Raw genomic sequence first — 7,355 nt, 5'->3', positions numbered from 1 at the left:
ATGATTGTTTCATTTGGATCCAAAACTTCATGATAGATTACACCTCCCAGATTCCACCAAATACAAAGCAAAACCTTTTTGGGTGTAAACCACTTTTCAGTGTTAGAATAGGTGTCTGACAGAAGTTCAACCATTGTCTCTAATGTTGATTGTGCTCATAAAATCTGCTTTCCTTACCACTAATAATTTTTCTATAAATGGTTCACTATCATCTCTTGTTCTCAAGATGAACAAATGAGTGACCCTCTGAGCACTTTGATTATTCATCAAATAATATGGAACCCATTATCCAAGTTTAAAACTTTTCCAAGCTTTTTGTAGGTGAGTAATGATTGTTGAATGGATCTGTTGAGCCATTTCTTGCATGGTCAGTTTTGAATTTGCTTCAACTATGACTTACAGGGTATCTTTATTGATTGATCTTGGCTGTTTAGAATGTATGGAATTGGTGAGATCAAATTCTCTTGATTGAAGCTTTGTGAACCATTGTTTGACGATTCCCAGCCGTGGGGTGTATAATGTTACGGTCAATCCCACTATTCGTTGGTAAAAGAGTAGCCCAAGAGTTGGCGGGGGTGGTGATGACTAGCTGCCTTCCCTCTGTTCTTACACTGCTAAATTAGGGACGGTTAGCACAGATAGCCCTCGAGTAGCTTTGTGCGAAATTCAAAACAAACAAACAAACAAGGCATTCTTATTATTGTTTAATACATGTATATATGTGTGTATATATATATATATATTTCTTATTATTTTTTAATTTATTTTTATATTTAAAATATAAATTAACTGGGAAGAGATATTTAGGACTAGCTTCATCATGTATGAGATGCCTATCTAGTTCACATTGTAATTAGTTTTTCATCCAATTCTGATTAAAGTACATTATTGTATTATGTAGGAGTCTATCTGGTAACGGATTCTGGAACACATATCTATTTGTTTTTTTAATTTCGCACAAAGCTACACGATGGCTAGCCGTCCTTACTAATTCAGCAGTGTAAGAATAGAGAGAAGGCAGCTAGTCATCACCACCGACCTCCAACTCTTGTTTGCAAGACACCTTCAAATCATATACTGATACATTTTACCAGCGTAATATTCCCAAAATAACCTGTATTTTCATAACTGACATTAAAATAAACAGTGAAACCAGTTTTACATTAAACTTTGCCAAATACAAATTTTGCAAGGGAAATACCAAAAGAAATGAAACGTACCTCAAGGTATAACATAATTGATAAAGAGACAAATTCTGTGTGCTTTCATAAAATCCCAAGTTTCTGTGATTAGTTTCATGAGTTGATTCAGTTATTAAGTACATAAAGAAATTTTTCTCACGAATCTCGTACTGTGTAAAACTTTCTATTCCTATCGGTGACAGTAAATGAGCTAAAAAAATATTTAACTTTCTCTTGTTTTCTTCAGTGTATGTTCCAGCAGAAAACCTCACTTGTACTCGAGGATACTGAAGAGATGCTGACAGGTGTTGTAAGTATATATTACACACAATAACGTTAATAGTTTCCATTAAACATAAAAAGATGAAAGACTTTTAATATCATGTAGTTTTGATACAATAAATTTGTTTTTTGATAAAAAAAACTCATTGAAAGGGCTATAAAAATTAACACTGAGTAAATAAATGCTTAACTATGTACTTTTAACGGTTTTAGATCCATGTCCTCCTGATCATTATGACAGTGGATTACAAACTTACTGCCTACCGTGCCCAGGAGGGACTTATATGACATCTTATGCTGCTGACGCCTGTATGCCTTGTCCTGGAGATAAAATTACTGACGAAGAAGGAGCTGATAATAAAGATCTTTGTAGAAGTAATGATTTTCTTTTATTGTTTTTCTAAAAGTTAAAAAATGTTTATTTTTGTTAAAACACATTGTTATAATAAGACACTTCCTCATAACTTACATGGTTTTTATTGTATTAAACAGCTTTGCTTTTTTCGGAAAAGCTTTTCCAGGAGGTGGCAACAGTTGTTGTAACGATTTAGTATGTTAATATTTCTTTGTCAAAATATTATATTTACATAAAAACATATATATGACAGAGTGGTATTGTTTTGGTAAAATAGTTAACAGTATATATATATATATATATATGTATATTTACTATTACGTATTTTTCCCTCTTCTTTGAATGATAACATCACGTAGACATTCTATGTACCTAATATTATAACTAAAGTAAAAGTTCTCATTGAAACATATATAAACAGAGCTTGTTTGTTTTTGAATTTTGCGCAAAGCTACACGAGGGCTATCTGCGCTAGCCATACATAATTCAGCAGTGTAAGATGAGAGGTAAGACACCTACCGCCAACTCTTGGGCTACTCTTTTACCAACGAATAGTGGGATTGACCGTCACATTATAACGCCTCTAAGGCTGAAAGGGCTAGCATGTTTGGTGCGACAGAGATTCGAACCCGCGATCCTCGGATTGCGAATCAAACCCCTTAACCCACCTGGCCATGCTGGGCCTCTAAACAGAGATTTTTCAAAGTTTGGTTTCAAGAGAAAGACTCCTAACACTATGAAGAAAACGTTTACTCAGAAATTCTATGTTAACATAATTGTATTAAGTTATACGACTGAATGTTACTTGGCGCCACTATTTTCATATTAAGATACCATTGAAATTTCAAATATATCTTAAAATGTCTACTTGGTGATTCTAGTACATAATGAGGTGTTAATCAATAGTTTGTTCAACATTATCTTATAATGAGAGTTATAATAATTTTATATAAATCTTTCTTTACTGGTAGGACGCTCGACTCCTAATCTATAGGTCACGGGATCGAACCCGTCACACCAAACATGATCGCGTTATAAAGTGACAGTCAATCCTCTATTTCTTTGTAAAGAGTATCCCAAATGTTGGCCTTTTGCGATCATAAATAGTTGCCTTCTCTCTGGTCTTACACTGCTAAATTAGGGATGGCGAGCGCATATAGTCCTCGTGTAGCTTTCCTTTAAATTGAATAACAAAGAAATAAAGTTTACTAGTACTGTATTATGGGTTTCTCGTAAGAAGAAAAATTGTGATACGAGTTAGGGATTTCAATATAACTTTAACCCCCTTACACGGGTTTAAGATGGGCTCAAACATTCAAACAAATAGTATTGAAGTACTGTGTTTCCTCAAGTATATGATTTCAAAATTAGGAACAGCAAGCGTTGGAAGCCATTTCTTAGCTTTCCGAGAAATTAAATAACAAACAAACATATTGGTATCTCTACCACACACCTGTGTGTTTCACGTCATTACTAAGAAGATCTAAAGATTTTTAATTAAAATACTCTGGCTATGAAAACAGCTTTTCGCGAGTACAGCTACACGAGGGCTATAACGCCCCCACAGTTGAAAGGGTGAGCATATTTGGCGTGATAGAGATGCGAACCCGCGACCCTTAGATTACGAGTCGCACGCCTAAACACGCTTGGCCATGCTGGGTCACATCATTGATAGCAAACGTATGCCCATTATGACCATAATGATAGGATTTGGCCATGCCGTAACGTTTTAAAACGTTATTTTGTGCTTATCAATAAAAGTGTTAATACCCATACCAGCCATTCTGAGATAAATTTTTATTTCAAGTGAATTTCTCGTCGTGAAGAAATATCGTGCTTATCGAATTAAAATTTTAAATATGTTAAATTAAAATTATTGTTGGGCTTAAAGAATTATACATATTACTATTATTGTAAACTCGCATTTGAAGATTTTTTTTCTGTTTTACGAAATCGGTAGAGTAAGTAAACTAATTTTAAATACGACTCTCTGTCTTGAGATCCAACTGAAGTGGTTCCGAAGGCTACGCTCCCCTCGGTTTCAAAATCTACAGTTACAAGATACTCTTGGTGGACAGCACTCATTTTGATATGTCTTATTGCTTTGTGGTAAGTTACATGTTATCTTCAATTTCATTATAATTAAAGTATGTGGAACACAGGGAGTAATCATTTGAAGATATTGGTTTCTGTACTCACACTGCTGTTAGAAACATATGCTTTCACGTGAGGTACTATATTCATTTATGTGCCTGCTTACGACACACTATGTTGATAGATCTAATTTCAAGCAAGGTATTAATTTGAGATCTCCACCTTTATATGACGTATTATTTTGGTTCATGTGAAGTACTACGTTCCATGGGTCGAAACATTACAACTGAATACACTTGTCTAAAGAATCCATACAATTATTTGTTGGTTAAGCATGAAACACATTTATAGTTATATCTGTAACCCATTATCCATAGCTTATTTAATAATAATATGTATTTTAATGGTCTTGAAACACGTGATTCTTATTTATTTACTTTTTGTAATGATCGTGCAGCGTTCTTTGTTGTTTCCACATCTGGAAAGAAAAAACTCGGAAATGTTTTGAAAAACCGTGTTTTACACAAACAGCCTGGTGATGAAAAGATAACCACTAATGAATTGGATATATTGGAGGCTATGCCGCTGATCCATGAATGTGAGAAGAAGGTCCCTACAAAGAACGTTAAGAAGACAAAAACTAATATACTAAGAAAGAAAAAAGTGACCAAACGAACAATCCTGGAGACGATATATGAAAATGACCTAGAAGAAAGGAATACATTGGTTCGAAATTCAATTAGGTTCTTATTCATTTTACGTCATAATTAATATTTGGTACAAGTAAATTCACATTTTTTACAGTTAAAAACATTCCATTTTAATGTATGTATACTTCGTCAAACGTCAAACTACGTGTACAATATCAAAAAGATGTTGCATGTTTAAAATCAATGTTGTTAATACCTTGAATTATTCACAACTACTGAGAAAAATGCGTTCATAGAATCTTTAATGTTTAGAGTCGTTTGAATACATGCGATTTTTTTTCCAAAATAGACCTACACGTGTTCGATACCTTTGAGGTCTGATAAGTCTGATTATCTTCACTAATGTCCATAGCATTAATAACATCTGAAAAACATAAAGATCAGAATGTCCTTTCGTAATTTTTCATTCACATACATACTACTACTACTGATAATGAATTATTGAATATTTTAAAGCACCATAAGGTGCGTGATTTACTCCAAAGTTGCAGAAAAAATAAGACAGTTTGAAAACTATTTCTCTTTGTGACATAAAGTAAATAACCAGTCATTTGGAGTTCAGATAACATAACTTTTCATGTGTAATTTATATAACAATAAATTGAGTCGAACACTTGACATTTAATTATAATCGCACTTTCATCTTGTCTGGTTATATAACAATAAATTGTGTAGAACACTTGACATTTAATTATAACTGTACTTTCATCGTGTCTAGGTAATAATATAAACAATCTAGTTATCCTTTGTGAACGTGTAAAATATAAATGGAAAACAGTATTTAAGCTATTGTCTGCTGTATATCATTCTTTATTTACTACATGAAACAATGGTTGAGATAGTTTTCCTAGTTTCAAGAAAACATTTATGAGATAACTAAAACCAATTTCACAATTTATAGTTTTCATAGAAACATTTATTTGTTTTTTATGCATGCTATAGTAAAATTATTACTAAAATTTTGAGTGTTGCGCCACTAAACATAACTATATTCTACATCTTCAGAGAGGAACACCAGAGTTAAAACAAACAAAAGCCATTGAAGAATATATCCAGCGACCTCTGTCTGATAGACATGTGAACAATTATGATGAACTTATTATCGTTAAATCTCACACTAAACAAGGACATCTCAAGGAAAACGTTGTTATTCTTATTGAAAATTCTGACAGCCAAGATACGTTTATCATTGGAAAATCTCGAAACCAACCTGATTTTTCTTCAAAACTGCGAATCAGAATTAATAAACGAATTTAAAAACCGCCATTGTTAATGTTCTCTCTAGAGTAAAGAGAAATAAAGATGGATTTTATCTCCACACTATACAGTTACACAAATGTGATTGATACTTACAAAATTGCACAAAATATTTAAATTCAGTATCATTGATATTATTGGGTTGTCAGAAACTTACACAGTAAATTAACTATTTACGTTTATGTACAAGCAAATTAAATATAAACTTTGAAAACTTAACGTTTTAACATATCGGAACATTCAAAACTATTATTGAAATTTAAGAGACTGTGGCTTTAGTTCAACAATTCACAAGCTTTTTTCATGTATTTTATGATTTCCTTTCATGCAGTATATATTTATTACGACATATAATGTATAAAATATTAAATCAAAAGAAATGAAATATTTATTTACATATTTTTCGCCCATTTAAATGTAACAGCGATTATACATTAAATGTTTATCTCAGTAATAATGTGTTTATATTGTTTGTAATACAGCTCTAAGTATATTAACTGTCACAATATACATCCAACAATTCACAGTTGTTATACTAAGATTTACATGCGACATTTTTTTACTGAAACTCAGGATCAACATGAACTTCTTCAATTTCTACGTTTAATGTGTTTCATATCATGCGTTACTAAGCTTAAGCCACGTATTGGTTCTTCAATTATTACATTGTTAACAGCTTGTGACATTTATAATTTCCTTGTGCTTTGTCTAGATGTTGAAGTACGTATTAATTATACAACATTTTCAGCAGAATTGTTGTGATATGCCTACAGTTTATTTTTATTGTTTTCAAATGGTACTCAGCGATTAATGTGAAGCACTGTTATGATATAATTGACATGCACCATTTTCGGTTATTAAAGTATTATTGTTTTGTTTGTTTATTTTTTAGAATTTCGCACAAAGCTACTCGAGGGCTATCTGTGCTAGCCGTCTCTAATTTAGCAGTGTAAGACAGAGGGAAGGCAGCTAGTCATCACCACCCACCGCCAACTCTTGGGATACTCTTTTACCAACGAATAATGGGATTGACCGTCACATTATAACGCCCCCACGGCTGGGAGGGCGAGCATGTTTGGCGCGAACCCGCGACCCTCAGATTACGAAGCGCACGCCTTAACGCGCTAGGCCATGCCAGGCCCCAAACAGGTCTGTTTCAGTAACATATATCTGAACATATATATATTGTATATAACATCTGTACGAATAGGAATATTAATTCACTTCTTATCTTTATGATTAGAAGACTTTATATGAAGACTAGATTATAAAACACGTGTGAACCAGAAAACATTTGTCAAACTTCTTTTAGGCTTTTGTTGTTCTCTATTTCACTTCCATTTGCCAGCCAATAAAAACATAATATTAACTTTTTTAGTAACCATTTTACTCTTTAAAACAGGAGAGCTTTTCAAAATATCACATAAACACAAGTTACACATCGGTGATTATACCAAGGTACAGAAAACATTAAAC

The 7,355-nt window shown here is 32.8% G+C and overlaps 1 long non-coding RNA gene across 1 annotated transcript; it reads left to right on the top strand.

Annotated features, from left to right (window-relative positions):
- Positions 1-1,424: 1,424 nt before the first annotated feature.
- LOC143242458 (uncharacterized) lies at positions 1,425-3,927 on the top strand. The gene is made up of 3 exons (XR_013022737.1): positions 1,425-1,491; positions 1,677-1,838; positions 3,819-3,927. It is a non-coding gene; the product is annotated as an uncharacterized LOC143242458 (long non-coding RNA).
- The last annotated feature ends 3,428 nt before the right edge of the window (positions 3,928-7,355 follow it).

Source organism: Tachypleus tridentatus, unplaced genomic scaffold, assembly GCF_004210375.1.
Source record: "Tachypleus tridentatus isolate NWPU-2018 unplaced genomic scaffold, ASM421037v1 Hic_cluster_2, whole genome shotgun sequence".
NCBI lineage: Eukaryota > Metazoa > Arthropoda > Merostomata > Xiphosura > Limulidae > Tachypleus > Tachypleus tridentatus.
Note: the sequence above shows the minus strand (reverse complement) of the source record. Positions and strands in the feature narration are given on the sequence as shown.